Source organism: Lagenorhynchus albirostris, chromosome 9, assembly GCF_949774975.1.
Source record: "Lagenorhynchus albirostris chromosome 9, mLagAlb1.1, whole genome shotgun sequence".
Lineage (NCBI taxonomy): Eukaryota > Metazoa > Chordata > Mammalia > Artiodactyla > Delphinidae > Lagenorhynchus > Lagenorhynchus albirostris.
The window spans coordinates 42,841,193-42,856,798 of NC_083103.1; the positions used below are offsets into that span (position 1 = coordinate 42,841,193).

Sequence of the window (15,606 nt, forward strand, 5' to 3'; positions counted from 1 at the left end):
AAGTACCTCAGCACTAACCCAACTTAGACACTCACCTGGGACTAACAAACATTCTCTTAAAATATGCAAATATACTGGCAGAGGGAATGGTCTGCCATTCACACATGAGTGTGAATTATTATTTGAATTATATTTAAGGCCCAGAGAAAGGAATCTGATGAGAGGGGCAGAGATTTAACTCCAGAGCTTGGAGTACTTGGAGGAATAGGATAAGTCTTAACAGCAGTCACACCTGCAGCTCTAGCCTACTGAGCTAGCTCTTATCTACATATTATCACAGCCCTTCAAGGTGGTTAACACACCAGCCCATTTTCCAGATGAGGAAACTGAGGGCACAGAGAAGTTAAGCAGTCTGCCTCTAAACAGGTTAAGAGGTGCGATTAGGCCAGCAAAGGTATGGGGAGGTTCCTCTCTGCCTCTTGTTCTCTCACACCCAGAGTTGATGCCCTCAGAACTCCAGCAGGGATTCCTCAATAATGGCTTTACCAACAGGTCCAGGGCCTTGAGCATAGCTTCTCTATGAAAAGATGAGTTCCATACAAACACCTTGGAAAAGAACTTTCAGAACCCAATCCCAAAGTTGGGAGAGTGGCTTCCAAGCAAGAACCTAAGGAAGACATTTCCTTTCGAGTGGATATAGGTGCACCATGCTACCCATCTTTGGAAGCACTCCCATTTAACTGGTATTACCATTTGGCAAGGAATGACCTCAGATATTGCGTATTTACTGATGGATTTCCTCTACTTTATGAATCGGGGAAGTGTGGTTCAAAGAGATAAATGGTCTAGGACTTTATGGGATGCCTCACCTCTCCTGGATTTCAATCATTCGCCCGAGACCATAAGTCTGGCTCTTCTTAGCAACTGCTTCAGCCTCGGGTGTTCTTCGGGAGTCAACGTCCAGGCTGACCTGGCAGGAACTCCAGGGAGACCTGGTGTACAAGACAGCACATGAAGCTGCTGTTTGCTGAGCATGTATTATGTGCCGGGCACACAGGAGGCATTCTATTAAAATGTACAGATGGGGACACGGAGGCTCAGAGCTCAGAGAGGAAGTAATTTGTCCAAGGGTACAGAACAAGTGTGGCTGCACCAAGAGTCGCACTGAGGTGTGTCCGACTCCAAACCTGTGCTTTTAAACCTATGTTATTATCCTGCCTTTTTCCAAACCAGAATCAGGAAGCTTCCAGCTCCCCACAACCAGACCCCTCCCTCCCTTTTGCTTCTTTCATTAACTGTTCATAGCCAAGTTTTAGATCTATACTGGCTCACGACTGGCGATGAAACTTCTTCTTTAGTATTTTAGGGTTGAGTTCATTACTCTGGAGAGTATTTAGTGGGTGGGGGAGATGTTTGTTTGTTTATTTAACAACTTAGTCCCACTCTAATCCCAAAACGGCATCTGGCCAAAAAAATTTTAAAAAAAAAACGCTTTCCCTTCAAGGCCCAATTCCAACATCACTTCCTCTACAAAGGTTTCTTTAGTCTCCACCACTGGGAAACACAACTCTTTGGATATATCATGAGCACTCACCCCAGTGGATTTTTCCCCCCTTTATTCTGATATTACCTAAGAAAATGTATGTTCCTGAAAACTACAAATGTGTAAAAATGAAAGCCCCTCCCCTTCCCAATCCACTCCCTCAAAGCAACCCATCAATGATGTATAATCTCCCAGATCCTTCTGGAAAGAGATGCAAACATATTTCATCAACATTTCATCAACTCTAAGACACCAGTGATTGTTAAATGCAGTATGACTTTATTTCTAAGAAATACTGTTGCAAAACACGTTGCCAGAGCACAGCCTTATCACTTAGAAACTGTATTTTATAAATATTGAAACTTTATCATATGTCAATCTTATGCAGATATAAAAAGGAAACTATATAAGCAAACAAAAGTGGGTAAGATATACTAAAACAACTTCTCAGAGAGATCAACATCCATGCTTTTCCACACAGTACTGCACTCTGTGTCAATGAGAGCACTGGCGACATCAAATACATTCTTAGGAATGCTTAGCGACTGACGCTGGAATTTTCTTCCTCTCCACTGCATTTGTTCTGCAGGCTGTGATGAGTGTACGCAACCACATCATGGGTCATGACCACCACCTGGCCAGCCATGATTGCAGGACACATCCTAATTTCGAAATGTTCAAATATGGGGGAAGAAAACTGCACCTTGGAACTCATGAAATATGAAAAACACAGCTTCCCCACTGGATTGTGATGATCTCTTTAATCTCTTCACATGCCTGTTTCCCTTGCTAAATTGGAAACTCTGCAGGGGTGTTTTACTGATGGCCATTCATTGACCACCCTTGGCTGATCACCAAATCCCTGGCACACAGTAACCCCTGAAAATGTTTCAATGTAACAGTTCTAGGCAAAACTGGGAGCCCCTAGATTTCAAAGTGCCTAAGGTGGAAGGAAGAGAGAAGAAAGGAAAGAATAAAAAGCCGAGCAGGTTTATCAGCAGCAAAACCATGCTCATCTCTGGGATGTTGTCACGATCACCCTTCCTATGCCCTCACTCTGCAATATCAAGGTGTACCACGTGAGACCCTCTATGAACATCCCCACTACTCAAAAATGAAAACTACCTCTGCAAACAGCCAGGCAAGAATTAGTCCTCAAACTCCTTGCCAGGGAGCCTGAGGCTCACCTCTATAATCACATCTGGAAACAACTGCTACCTTCCCAAGGGATAACAGATGTGTGCTGAGCACGGAGAAGGCGGTTCTGCTCATTGTGTTGCTTCTCCTGCGCATTTTTGTGTAGCCATATCTTTAAAACCAACCAAAAAGATCTTAGTGAATTCCATAAACAGTCAGTATATGCTCCTAGGTACATCACCTCACAGATACAGGAAAAATCTAGAGTTAGGAGGCAAATTTAGCCTGATTCCATCTGAGGATAAAAGTTAGAATACCTAGAGTAATAATTCCCAATCACAGGTGGACACCACTCTGGGGTCTCTTAGAAATACAGAAACACTACACCTATCCCAGCCCTAAGGCTCCAGGGCTGATGCCCAGTCTGTGGAAAGCTCCATGGAGGCTGTGATGCACACGCTCAGGCGGGAATCACTGGTGAGGCAGAGACTCTCTAGGACAGGCGTGCAAAGAGGCTGCCCTGGGTTTGCGTCAGAACCATCCTGCATTAGCCATGTAAACAGATCTGTGTAGCAAGAATTAGAAACCCCAAATTCAAAAGGCGGGAGGCCTGGAAAGGAGACTGAGAATGTGCAGAGAGGCTGGGTGGGGAAAGGGACAGACAGTCTTACCCTGGCTTCCCCAGTGCCTGGCACACATCAGGGACACAAATGTTTGCTGAATGAGACTCATATGGCTGATAAGCACCTGGGCATGCACATGATGAAATTTCCACTAATCCACCTACTATGTGCAGAATCCCTGAAATGGCCCCAGCAACTCAAGGCAGGAGTCCCCCAGTCGATTCACCAGTGGCAGAGATTTTAGTTTTGCTTCAGCTTCACTGAACATCTGAGTAGAGATGTTCTAGGAGCATTTCCCTCTCTAAGAATTCCTAGTCATAAAGGAAGCTGCTTTTTGCCTCCGAATCACAGATAATACTTCCTCTGATTTTCAGTTACATAGATATTAATCATTTTTGCACTTGATGAAAGGTGGAAAAAAATTATGGAGGTATTTTTAATGCATAACAAAACTAGAAACATTTTGTCAAAATAAGAACCATATTGGTCTTATCCTCCCAGTATTTAGAACAAAAGCAAATTTTGAATTATGGGAATTTCTTGGCTCTGCCAGTATGAAACGCTATTAAATAGCTTGTTTTCTGCTTTTCTGTCAATGGAAATACCTGATGAGGTCTTCTAAGCATTCCAGATTTCAAGACGGGGTTGAAGGTTCCCTCAGCTGATATAGCTCTTTCTAACTCTTACCAACCACCATTGTCTCCCAAAAGCTTTGAAATGAAAAGGAGAAAGGGCTGAAAGAGATTCCACCAAAGGAAGCATCGGCTCCCAGAGGTTTCAATGGTTTCGGAATCAGCCCCCAAGATAGCCCCAGCCACAGTGATGGGTGATCTGAAAATGAAGCATATCAAAATGCTATTGATGAGCTAAATTACCAGACAGCTTATCTGAGGCCCACATCCGCCATATGGTGCCCCAACTTCTGCCGCCTGTTGCTGCCACAACAATAGGCACGCCTACCCAGAAAGCACCATTGGACAGAAACCCAGCAGCAGCGGCATGTGGGGTGGCTACTATGTTTACATTTTATTTTGTGCTATTAGCTGTGAGCCTCCCCCTATCCCAGGAGTAACTTGAAACATACACACATTCAATGTCAAAGACCTGTGTTACCTGCAGGACACATGCGTGCACGCCGCATGTGTGCACGTGTGTGGTATACATCAGGTGAACAGAGAGAAAACCAGATGTCAACTTCAGAAACGGAGCTGTCTGGTTGGGGGGAGGGCGAGCCAGGCCAGCTCCCAGCTAGAGCTGCAAGCAGACAATGCGCTTTTCTCAAAACACTCGGGCAGGCGGGCCTCGGGGAGTGGCTATTTAAAACACTTGGCTCCTTTTATTTCACCACCAGGGAAGTGAATTCGGACTCTCAAGTGCCAGAGCAAATGAAGTCATTTGGTTTCCTCGGGCAGAAGTCTGCATTTTAGCAGAAGTCAGACTGGACGAAAGTCGGAAGGTCCAGCTGAAGATGTTCTTTCTTCCAATTAAAACTGATTCCACAGAGGATTTGGCACCTGGGCTTCACTAACTTTTTCTTTTTTTTTGAAAAGACACTAAGGTCACAGAAAATGTAAAGGACACTGGAATGAATGCTGTCAAAGATGACTCCCTTTACAAAATGCCATTAAGTATGACCACATAAGGATATCACATTCTAAAGTCTTGGGTGGTATAAAAGATTAACAGTGATTTTTGGCAAATGAATTCATAAGATTTCTGCATTTCTTTCTTTCTACCCTCTCAAAACAGGTTCCTATCTTTGCAGAGATTATATCATTGATGGTAACAGAATATCTATTTAGTTTACTATCAGGGAAAAGACACTGGTTTTCAAAGAGAACTCAACAACACATAGCATCTGGTTATGAAAAAAAGCACAAGATGCAGGTTTGGATACAGTACAAAGCAAAAAAAAAAAAGCCTCTATCCTAATATTCAGATCTAATTAACTATTACAGAAAGCCACTCATTTCATCCCCCCAATTAACCACACCTAAGCAGACAACATTCTTGGATGAACTTTTCAAATTTTCTTAAACATTCTCAGTTAAAATAAAAAAAAAAAACCTCCTTTCAAGTTAAATTGAGATTGCACTTGAACTCCATCCAAGAGCAGAGCTGAACTGAATTATGATAATTAGAAAGCTGTGCTTATAAAAAAGCAGCACAGTTCATGCATTTCTTTTAAAAGTTCATGCCAGAGAATATAAGTTCAATATGTTCTCACATAATTAACATTTCCCACCATTAGCAGCAGTTTTTCAGTTTATATGTAAAAACAACAGCACTCGCCATTGTTGTATCTACCCCCGCCAATAATGTTTCAGTCACTTTACACGTACATCTAAACCTGTCAGATGCCTCAAAGCAACCAGAACTTCCCAATGGAGACAATGGTGGTGCTTAACTTGTTCATCAATAAACTGGCTTTTTCTTTTAAACCCCTTTTCCAATGCTGGGCTCTGCTCCTCATACTAAAACCATTAATGAAATCCTAGGACACAGCCTTAAAAACTAACGTGAAAAGGGCAGGAAGCATTGCATCAGGATAGTTAATACTGGGGGGTTAGCGGCAAAATACAGCCAGGATAGAGCCTTCCTCCCTGGGCCTGCCACAAAAGTAGAAAAGACGGCCTCTTAGGAACTCCCCCCACCCCTTATCCAATCAGAAGAGAGACCAGTGGTTTCACAGTTAGCCAGGCAGGACTCCCAGACTATGGAAAGTATTTTCAGAGAATCCTCCCAACCATGCAAAAAGCCAGTGGACAAAAGGAGAACTTAAGAGCTGAAAGCGACCCACCCAGTAAGAAACACTCCTGAAAACCCATTTGCTTTGACTAAAATAAATACACATTTCAAAATTCTCTTATGCTGCACCACTACAAAGCCCGAATGTATCTGAAGAAATGGTTGGATTTCCACTCTGAGTTCAAACAAGGGAGAGTGTCGAGGAAGCTTATGATGACAATCTTACACATTGAAAACTCTCAACTGCCCACAGCTTTGAAACAAATTATAAAAATCCATGCAGAAACACTACAAATGGGCTTCTCTGGTGGCACAGAGGTTAAGAATCCACGGGACAATGCAGGGGACACGGGTTCAAGCCCTCGTCCAGGAAGATCCCACATGCCGTGGAGCAACTAAGCCCGTGTGCCAAAACTACTGAGCCTGCGCTCTAGAGCCAATGAGCCGCAACTACTGAGCCCACGTGCGGCAACTACTGAGCCCGCGCACCTGGAGCCCGTGCTCCACAACAAGAGAAGCCACTGCAATGAGAAGCCCGCGCACCGCAACGGAGAGTAGCCCTGCTCCCCGCAACTAGGGAAAGCCCGCGAGCAGCAACAAAAACCCAACACAGCCAAAAAATAAATAAAAATTTTAGAAAAAAACACTCCAAGTATTTAGATCCAAATATTCTAGCATTCCACAAACTACCCCAGAAGAGGAAAGGCCCCAAACTTCCCTGATTTCAGAAGTATTCAGTAATTGCGATACAAGGGGGTCGAAATTAGTATTTGTCAAAAATACTAAATACTGAAACATTAAGTGCTTAGGATGGACCTGAATTACTTGATTTTATCACCTTCGTGAACAAGAAAATAAAATATATCACTGATACTGTTCAAACCTGACTTGGGATCTAACTTAAACACCACAGTGTAATCTGTGGCTTCTACAGATAAAATAAGAAAAAGCGCCACGCAGCTGTAAGAGATTACTCCAGTCATCGGTCAGTCCCCAATAGCCCAGCAGCACAGCCTGAGTCTGTCAAAGCTTACAATATACTTTTCTTGCCGAGTTCAGAAGTAGGCCATTAGCACTCTGCAGTTCCAGTCTCTGAACTCGAAAGAGGAAGCTGTAATGCCCGCATTTATCAACAAAAAGGTGGGCTCTGATTTCCTTGCAATTCTACAGAGAAAGCTGGACACTTGCTCGGGCCAGTATTCTTCAGTCTTTGGAAAAAAACCAAAAAGTTTTATCACTAAACAGATCCAACTTCTAAGCACAGCTTTCAATCCACAATATTTTTCTCTCCTTTCGCAGTCTCTTTATTGGAAACAAGATAAAATGCCTAAAATACAAGCTTAAAAGTGTTATCTACCTACTGTCTGTATGTGAGCACGGTCATTTTACATACATGGGATCATACACACAGTTATTTGCACCAACCTTTGGAGTGATAAGACACTACAATTATCATTTGCAAGCAGTATAATTATGCTCACAATTAACACATAATAACACAAGAGATTAGAGAGACAAGTAACCCCACAGATGCACAAACTCTTGTCCCACCGCCATGTATGACAGGTCAATCCATTTCAGAAGCAAGAAACCTTAAAATATTGTTAACGGCACAGCTCATTCCTCCAAAGGCCTATCTAACATTTGGGATCTACATTCTCAAACTGTCGAACTGTCACATTTTTCTACTGAAAATGTGACAACAAATATGATCTAGATCCCCATATCAATACAAGTATATTCCACCAAAATTTCGCATTAAGAAATACCCTCTTATACTTGCTGTCCTGTATTGTCAGAGCCAGCAAAATTCAAAATTGTTCATAAATGACTGAAACTCAAGCAGCAAAAAACCCGAATATTTTTTTCCTTATGACTTGTCCTTTTTCCAAAAAAAAAGTGGGGGTACCAGTGCCCAAAGTTGAGTATGTGAATATAGAATTCTTTCTATATAAAGCAAAAGAGGGGGAGGGGCAGAGAAGAAGAAAGGAGGAAGCTGACTTTCCCCAGGCTGCCCCCCAACCCCCTACCACCAGCAGCCCTTATATATAATTGATTTGCTGCTGGGGCCTAGGCACACACAGCACCACAATGCCAGGAAGCACCTCTTGGTGAGAAATTCAGTTCAGTCTGGCTCAAACTAAGTTAGCGTGTCCTCCTTCTTTAAATTAAATTTCATTAAGTATATGCCATGGTGAGTCCTGGTTTATGTTTTGGGAAAAGAAGAAGAAAAAAATCCCCCAATAATCTCTCAGGCATGTTTCCTGGATGGAGTTCTATTTGTTACTTTATAAAACATCACACAGAGGAGAAATCTACACAAAAATTCTTTCCTTTAATAGTTTTTTACTCTTACTGTCAAGGCAAAGTGTCACACTGGTTTTATTTCAAACTTGTAAAAAGAGAGAGAGAGAGAGACAGAGAGAGAGAAAGAAAAGAGAGAAAGAGAGAAGGAAGGAAGGGAGGAAGGAAAGGTAGCTGATATTCTCCTAAAACTGCAAATCAAATAATACTTAATCATTAACGTAAAAATAAAATGGTCTACGTGGGCATTTTTATACCATCGGCAAGAACCAGTAATGGATGCAGCTTATCAGCTCATTCTTTTACATCAACAACAAATAAAAGAATTGTAAACTCTGTTTAAAACCTGAAACCTGAGAGTCCAACACAGGACTGCACATAGAAAGAAATACTAAACAAAAATATCTGTGACCATTTATGGGAATAGTGAGATTAGAAAAATAAGCCTTTCCCCTAAAAAACAATCAACAATTCAAAACCTCACTGTTGACAAAGGTTCAACTAATCCATTTGTCTTTCCTGAGTCACTTTGTAATTGATTCTACTATTTCCATCTAAAAAGGAAAGATTCTTACCAAAGTTGGATCTAAGTCTGGCCCTTACAAGCATTCAGATGTACTTGGGGCTCAAAGATCCTGCTATTTACAGAAAGGCACAAATCCAATAGTGAAAGGATGAAGCACTTGGCACAGCCTGAGGTCTGTTCCCCAAACCACCTCACAGTACCCTGGCAGACAAGCCCCCATGCATAAAACACCAGCCAAAATTCACTGCAAGCTTTAGAGAACAGAGCTCACTCCCTGCTCGGACAACGCAGCGGGATCACTTCTTCCTGAAGGGATCTGTCTATTCAGGTAACTACCTGCAGGCACCCAGCACACCCCAAGCATCAGACCACCTAAACTTCCAGAAACAATCAAGGCAAAGGGTAGGGAGGAAGAAACACGTGGTTGTCCAGAACTGACAGTGTTCTACTCATTTGCAATATCTGTAGCATTTTTAATACATATATTTTTTAAACTATAATATTTTGAAATCTGATAGGTTTTGCAGACCTTTCTGTGCCAGGACCTGGGCTTCCTCCAAAGCACTGTTTTTAAAACACGGCCTTTTTACATTACCCGCTCCTGGAACATCATCTGTCTCTAAGTTTCCAGTGCTTACTGAGGTCAATTTTCATTTCTGCAAATCACAGGCAGCCACTTGCTTCTAAGAAGCTAACAAGCCTCCTGAGAAATGCTGGTGGCTGGTATTTCATTGTTTCATAAATATTTTTATACAGTGACATTCAACTTTAAATAAATCTTTAAAAAGACAATTAAAAAGCGAAGAAAATTATGATCTGGATTTTATTTATTTTCGTGGGAGAAAAAGAAGGGAGGTGTGAACCCCTCCACTGTTTCCAACTCATTTAAAATGTTGCTTCGGTTTAAAAAAAAATAAAAACACATTAAAAGAAAAAGAAAAAAGGAAACTCATAGAAGTTGTACTTTCTTTAAAGCGGGCCTCTGGACTTTAGAACAAAACATGTTGCTGCTACGAACAAAGAGCAGAAATGCACCCTGATTTTCTCCCCTCCTGGGGATCATTTCTCTTCCAATAAACAAACGAATCCCCCAGTATTTCCTACCGAAGGGAAGTTTTCCAGGGAGAGTCTCCTCCAGGGTTTGGTGGTAACTGCGACTCAGTCTTTTTTGGACACAATGTTTCTGCTGACTCCTGAAAATTTTCCACTTGAATGTGCAATGAAGCAGCGGCGGCGGCAGCAACAGTCCTGGAGAAGCGGCAAAGACGACCGTGCCTCCTTTCATCTTTGAGAAGGAGCGAAACCCCGCCAGCAGCACAAGTCGGCGCAGCCCCCAGGCCGGCCTCGGGGGGCCCAGGCGCCTGGGGCGGCTGGGGAGGCGCGGTGGGGGGATCGGGCCGGCTTCGGGCTCCCTGGAGGCGCCGGCGGCTCTCCCAGCCCGCGCTCGCTCTAACTTCTGACTTCCCCGAGAAAAACGTGGAAACTGCCCGAGGGTGTGTGCGTGTGCGCGCTGGCAGGCAGACGGGCGCGAGAGGGGGGCGCGGGGGGCGCGGCCGGCCTGGCGCCTCCAGGGCCGCCTGTTGCCGCGCGGGCTCCGCAGCGCGCGGCCCAACTTGGCGTCCCGGCAACTCCCGCGGCGGCGCCCGGCCGCTCACCTTGAAGGGGCGCGGGGAGGCGGGCGCAGGGGCCCGGCCCCGGCCCTCCGCGTGCCCACCCGCCCGCCGCACACAAAGCAGAGTCCGGAGAGAGAGAGCGGCCCGTGCCGTACGCCACGGGCCCCCAGCCCCCGGCGCCCCGCGCGCCCCCCGCACCCAGCATCAGCCCCGCGCGCCAACTTACCTCGGCGAAGGGAGCTGCCGCAGCGCCCGGCGAGTCCGAGGCAAACTTCGGCGCCGCTTCCCCCGCCTTCAGCTCGGAGCCCGGCTCCCGGTCCCCGGGCTGGGCCACCCCCCCCCACCACCTAGCACCGCTCTTGCCCCGGGGCCGGCTGGACGTACTGGGCTGCTGCCCGCGGCTCCGGGCAAAGGTGGACGGGGTGGGGGGGCTTCACTGCATGGCCTGTCCCCGGACGCGGCCGCCCCGAGCCCGGGCCCCGCCGCGCGGACTGGCCCGCAGGGGGGAAGCGAGTCTGCAAAGTGCTTGGTGGGCGCCCGCGGCGGGCGGCGGGGCCGCGGCGGCGGCTGCAGAGGCTCGGCTCGGCTCGGGCGGCGCGGCACGGCGCGAGCGATGCTAAGAATGTTCGGAATGAGGACAGGAATGAAATGAACGCCAGGACCGAACTCGCTCCGGAGGGGTGGGGCCTCGGTGACGTCATGCGGCCTGCCGCCCGGGGCCGGGGGCGGGGCCTGCCGCCGCCGGTGACGTCATGGGGATTCGGGGCGGGCCTGGCTCGGCAGCCTAGCCGTTGGGGCGCGCGCGGGCTCCCTCAGGAGGGGCGGCGGGGCGGAGTCTCGCGCCCACGGGGGAGCGGGGAGCGCGCGGGAGCCGCCCTGCCCCTTCCCGGCGCGGGCTCCGGGCTTTGTCCCTAGCTGGGCGGGGCGGACCGGGGGGAGGGCGCCTCGGAGGAGCCTACGCAGCGCGAAGAACTCTGGAATCCTGGGTTCCTTCCTTGGGGCGGGCGCCGAGGCCGGAGATGCGCGCGCCGCTCCTGCCCTGCCTCAGTTTCCCTGTCCCGAGACGCGGAAGCTCGGGCGGCCGCTTGGAGCGCTCCTGGTCTCGGAGGAAGTCTGCAAGTGTGGGGAAGAGAAGTTTCTCTTCTGGAAATTCACGTAGTTGTTCACAAGCGCGGTGGACGCCTTCCCGGGGCCGGATTCCCAGCCTGCCAAGTCTTCCCCTCTTTTTCAGTTTATAAAAGTTCAGGGCTCTCGTTCAAGTCGAAGTCAGCCCTACTGTTGGAAAGGGAAACCTTCAGCATAGCAAAGAAAGGATAATTGCGGAGTTCGTAATAATGCTGCCCTGCTAACACGGTCTCCTCCGAGTCGCTCAAGAAATCGAGTTCACTCATCCCTGCGAGTTGTAATTTTCGAAAGCAATGGGTCAGGTAAAAACCCTAAATTTTTAAATGCTACATCCGGCAATTTCACGTCACTCTTTTTTTTTGGTGATGGGGGGAATAAACTTCATGTACACATAGAATAACTTTTACCCTACCTTTGGAGGTAGTGACGCTGAAGTGACATAGTAGACTCCGTGGGTAAATCAGAAAACAGCTGGGTAAAGCTGACCCACTGTGGCAGAACTGTCTAAAATTTGGGGTAATTGTAACCGGCAGTTTCAGTTAGATCGAAGTAGCAAAGCAATTCCTGTTCTGTTGACTTCTTTTCTTGGGGCACTTCGCTCTCCTTTCCAGTTGGGGCCCCCAGGATACATAATGCCGCCTATTTTGTGTGCCCCCAGGAATCCCCTAAATATGGGTAACTGAGGGAGGCGGAATGTGACTGGAGACAGCACATTTTCTACAAGGCATAATTTTACTAATGCATTTTTAATTGAAATTTTTGTTGAGAGAATTAAATATTCACATGCAGTTGTAAAAAATAACAATACAGAGAAAACCTTTGTTCATTTTCCCCATTTCTCTCACCAGTGGTAATGTCTTAACTATAATAACACAATTGAGATATTGACATTGATACAATCCACCACATCTTATTCACATTTCCCCAGTCTTGTACTCATTTGTGTGTGCCTGTATTTTGTTCTATACAATTTTCTCACCTGTGTAGGTATCCACCACCACAGTCAGGTACAGATGCATTTTATCTCTATTTAGTTTGCATGCAATAATGAGGTGATACAATGAAGGTCACAATGATGACTAGCCACCTTAACGCTGGTTTGGGGAAATTTGTTAGGGAAACACAAAATTTGGCATTACAACTGTACTAGGCGTATCTCTCTCCAAATATCAGTTTCTAAATACACCAGATAGAGTCCGATGGCAGTGCCAGACAGTAGGGTTTCTAAATCACTGTTGGTTAGCCCAGTACACCTGGGCGCCTTTCAGACACTGTTTCCCATCTCACAGCCACATGGCAATACAAGGTCTCCCAATCCTTACTGAATTCAGGAAAAAAATCCTTGGCCTAGGATTCAAAGCTCTTCATGACCAGTATTTTCTCCACCTTCCATCTACAAGCATATTTTTTGAGACTCATCTTAAAAACCTTTTCTTCCAGCAAGACTACTCACGTAGATATTTCCTCCCTAGCACCCTCAAAATTCCTTTCTCCAGACAAAGTACTTGTATTCTGTTAGTTACCAGCATACTGGGGTGCCCCAGATCTGAGCCTCTAGAAAGTGTACTGGGTCTCATTCAGCTATGTGTACGCTGCCAGAGACCTACACATAAATGGGAGTAACTTTCATGGTCTCTCCACACATTCTCAGTCTCCTCAGCCACCCATTGGTCAGTGCAGAGGAGCTAAGGGTTTAGGACCCGGGAGCTGTTCACTCCCAGCACCTGAGGGCAGGAAAAGTAGCTGCCACCTGCTAAGATGGTAGCAACTACCATGTACTGCACTAACACTTAGCCCTTGGCATTTTGCATTTGCCATCTCAGTTCATCCGCATGGCACCTGTACAAGGTAGCAATCGTTAGCTCAGTTTATACAGGTGAAGAACGGAGGTATAGGAATGTACTATGACTTGCCTACGGTCCCATAGTCAGGGAAGAGCAGAGCCAGGTCCTGAATTCCTTCTGACTTCAGCCCATGTTCAGAACCCCTCTATTGCCTACAAAACAGAAATGGATATATATCAAAACGATAGAATGCCAGGCACTGTTCTAAGTACTTCCTATATATTACTTCATTTAATCCCTACAGTCACCCTATGAGGTAGGTGATTTTATTTATTCTCATTTTATCAGTGAGCAAACTGAGAATCAGGTGAAATAATTTGGTCAAGATCATACTGTTAGAAAGTACAGAGTGAGGGTTCAAACCCAGGCATTCCAGCTCCAGATTTCATGCTCTTAACCTTCCACTCAAAGGCCCAAACTCAGTAGTATACAGAACAAGAAAGATCAGCCATCTGCGGGGGCTGACCTACCCTGAAATGTAACAATTATACATATCACCTATGATAAAGGAAAGTTTGTTACCTTCAAGTTTTACCAAGGAAGAACCTAATTTGTAACATATAAGAGAAACAGTGATCCACTTAATGGTAACAAGTCATGCTGAGGTAGAAACTCTGAGTCCACCTGAAACTAGAAAGGAGAGCCAGTGGGTTAGAATTTACCATAAGGAAGCACTTGGCTCAGGAAGATACTGCTTTGGAAGACAAAGATGTATGATTAATAATAATGATACAGTTTGTCTTGTTTCTAAGAAGTTGATCCCCTTTTCTTATAGGAGTGTAAAAATTGGTACAACCACGTTCGAAAAGTTTGGTAGTAGCTAGTGGAGTGGAAGCTATGCATATTTTGTGAGGCAGAAGTTCTTAGGAATACAGCCAAGAGAAACTCAGGTATGTATGCACCAGGACACATGTACAAGAATGTTCATTGGGGCATTTTTGTAGTAACCCCAAGCAAGAAACAACCCAAATGTCCACTAACAGTAGAAAGGATACCTGAATTTTGATATAATCATACAGTGGAATACTATACAGAGTTGAAAATGAATGAAGTACAGCTACATGCAACAACATGGGTAAAGGCTAAAAAATATAATATTGAGTGAAAGCAGCATGAAATAAAAGAATCCATGTAGTATAATTGTGTTCATATAAAGTTCAAAAATAAGCAAAATTTACCAGCATTGTTTAGGGATATATAATTATGTACAAAACTAGAAAGAAGGGGGAAAAAAACTAGATAGAAGAACATGAAGTACCAATAAATCTGGGGTAGTGGTTATCCCAAATGATAGGATGTTCTGGCAAAGAGGGGAAACCTGGGAGAGGGGGCTTCTGGAGTGCTGGCAATGTTATATTTTTGTCTGGTTACATGGGTGTTTATTATAAAGATTCATTAAGCTATGTATTTGTTTTAAGCATTCTTCTTTACATATCTGTTGTATTTCACAATTTGTTTCAAGTTTTATTGAGAAATAATTGACATACATCACTGTATAAGGCATACAGCATGATGGTTTGATTCACATATATTGTGAAATGATTACCACAGTAGGTTCAGCTAACATCTATCTTCTCATATAGGTACAATAAAAAGAAAAGAAAGAAAAAAGAAAAGGAAAATTTTTTCTCCTTGTGATGAGAACTCATAGGATTTCCTCTCTTAACAACTTTCATTTATATCATAGAGTAGTGTTAGCTATAGTCATCATATTGTATATTACATCCCTAGTACTTATTTACCTTATAACTGAAAGCTTGTACCATTTGACCACCTTCCTCCAATTTCCTCCACCTCTGGTAACCACAAGTCTGATCTTTTTCTATGACTTTTTGCTATTGAGTTTGTTTGTTTAAGATTCTACATATAAGTGAAATCGCATAGTATTTGTCTTTATCTGACTTGTTTCACTTAGCATAATGCCTTCAAGGTTTATCCATGTTGTCACAAATGATAGAATTTCCACATTTTTTATGGCTGAATAATATTCCATTGTGTGTATGTATGTGTGTGTGTTTGTGTGTCTGTGTGTGTGTGTGTGTGTGTGTGTATCACAACTTCTTTATCTGTTCATCCACTGGTGGACTCTTATGTTGTTTCCATGTCTTGGCTATTGTAAATAATGCTGTTATGAACATGGGGGTGCTATCTTTTTGAGTTAGTGTTTTCATTTCCTTGGGATATACTCCCAGAAGTGGAATTG

At 44.7% G+C, this 15,606-nt stretch overlaps 1 protein-coding gene across 6 annotated transcripts in view; it reads right to left on the reverse strand.

The window, feature by feature from the left end:
* Nucleotides 1–11,040, reverse strand: part of TEAD1 (TEA domain transcription factor 1) — a 260,521-nt gene extending 249,481 nt beyond the window's left edge. The window contains exon 1 of one of the 6 annotated variants that reach the window (XM_060159637.1): nt 10,661–11,040. The gene's annotated coding sequence lies outside the window, so the exon portion shown is untranslated. Of the gene's footprint in view, nt 1–809; nt 828–9,925; nt 10,393–10,660 lie in introns of those variants that run through there. The other 5 variants (XM_060159634.1, XM_060159636.1, XM_060159635.1 and 2 more) reach the window with 5 other exon arrangements.
* Between the last annotated feature and the right edge of the window lie 4,566 nt (nt 11,041–15,606).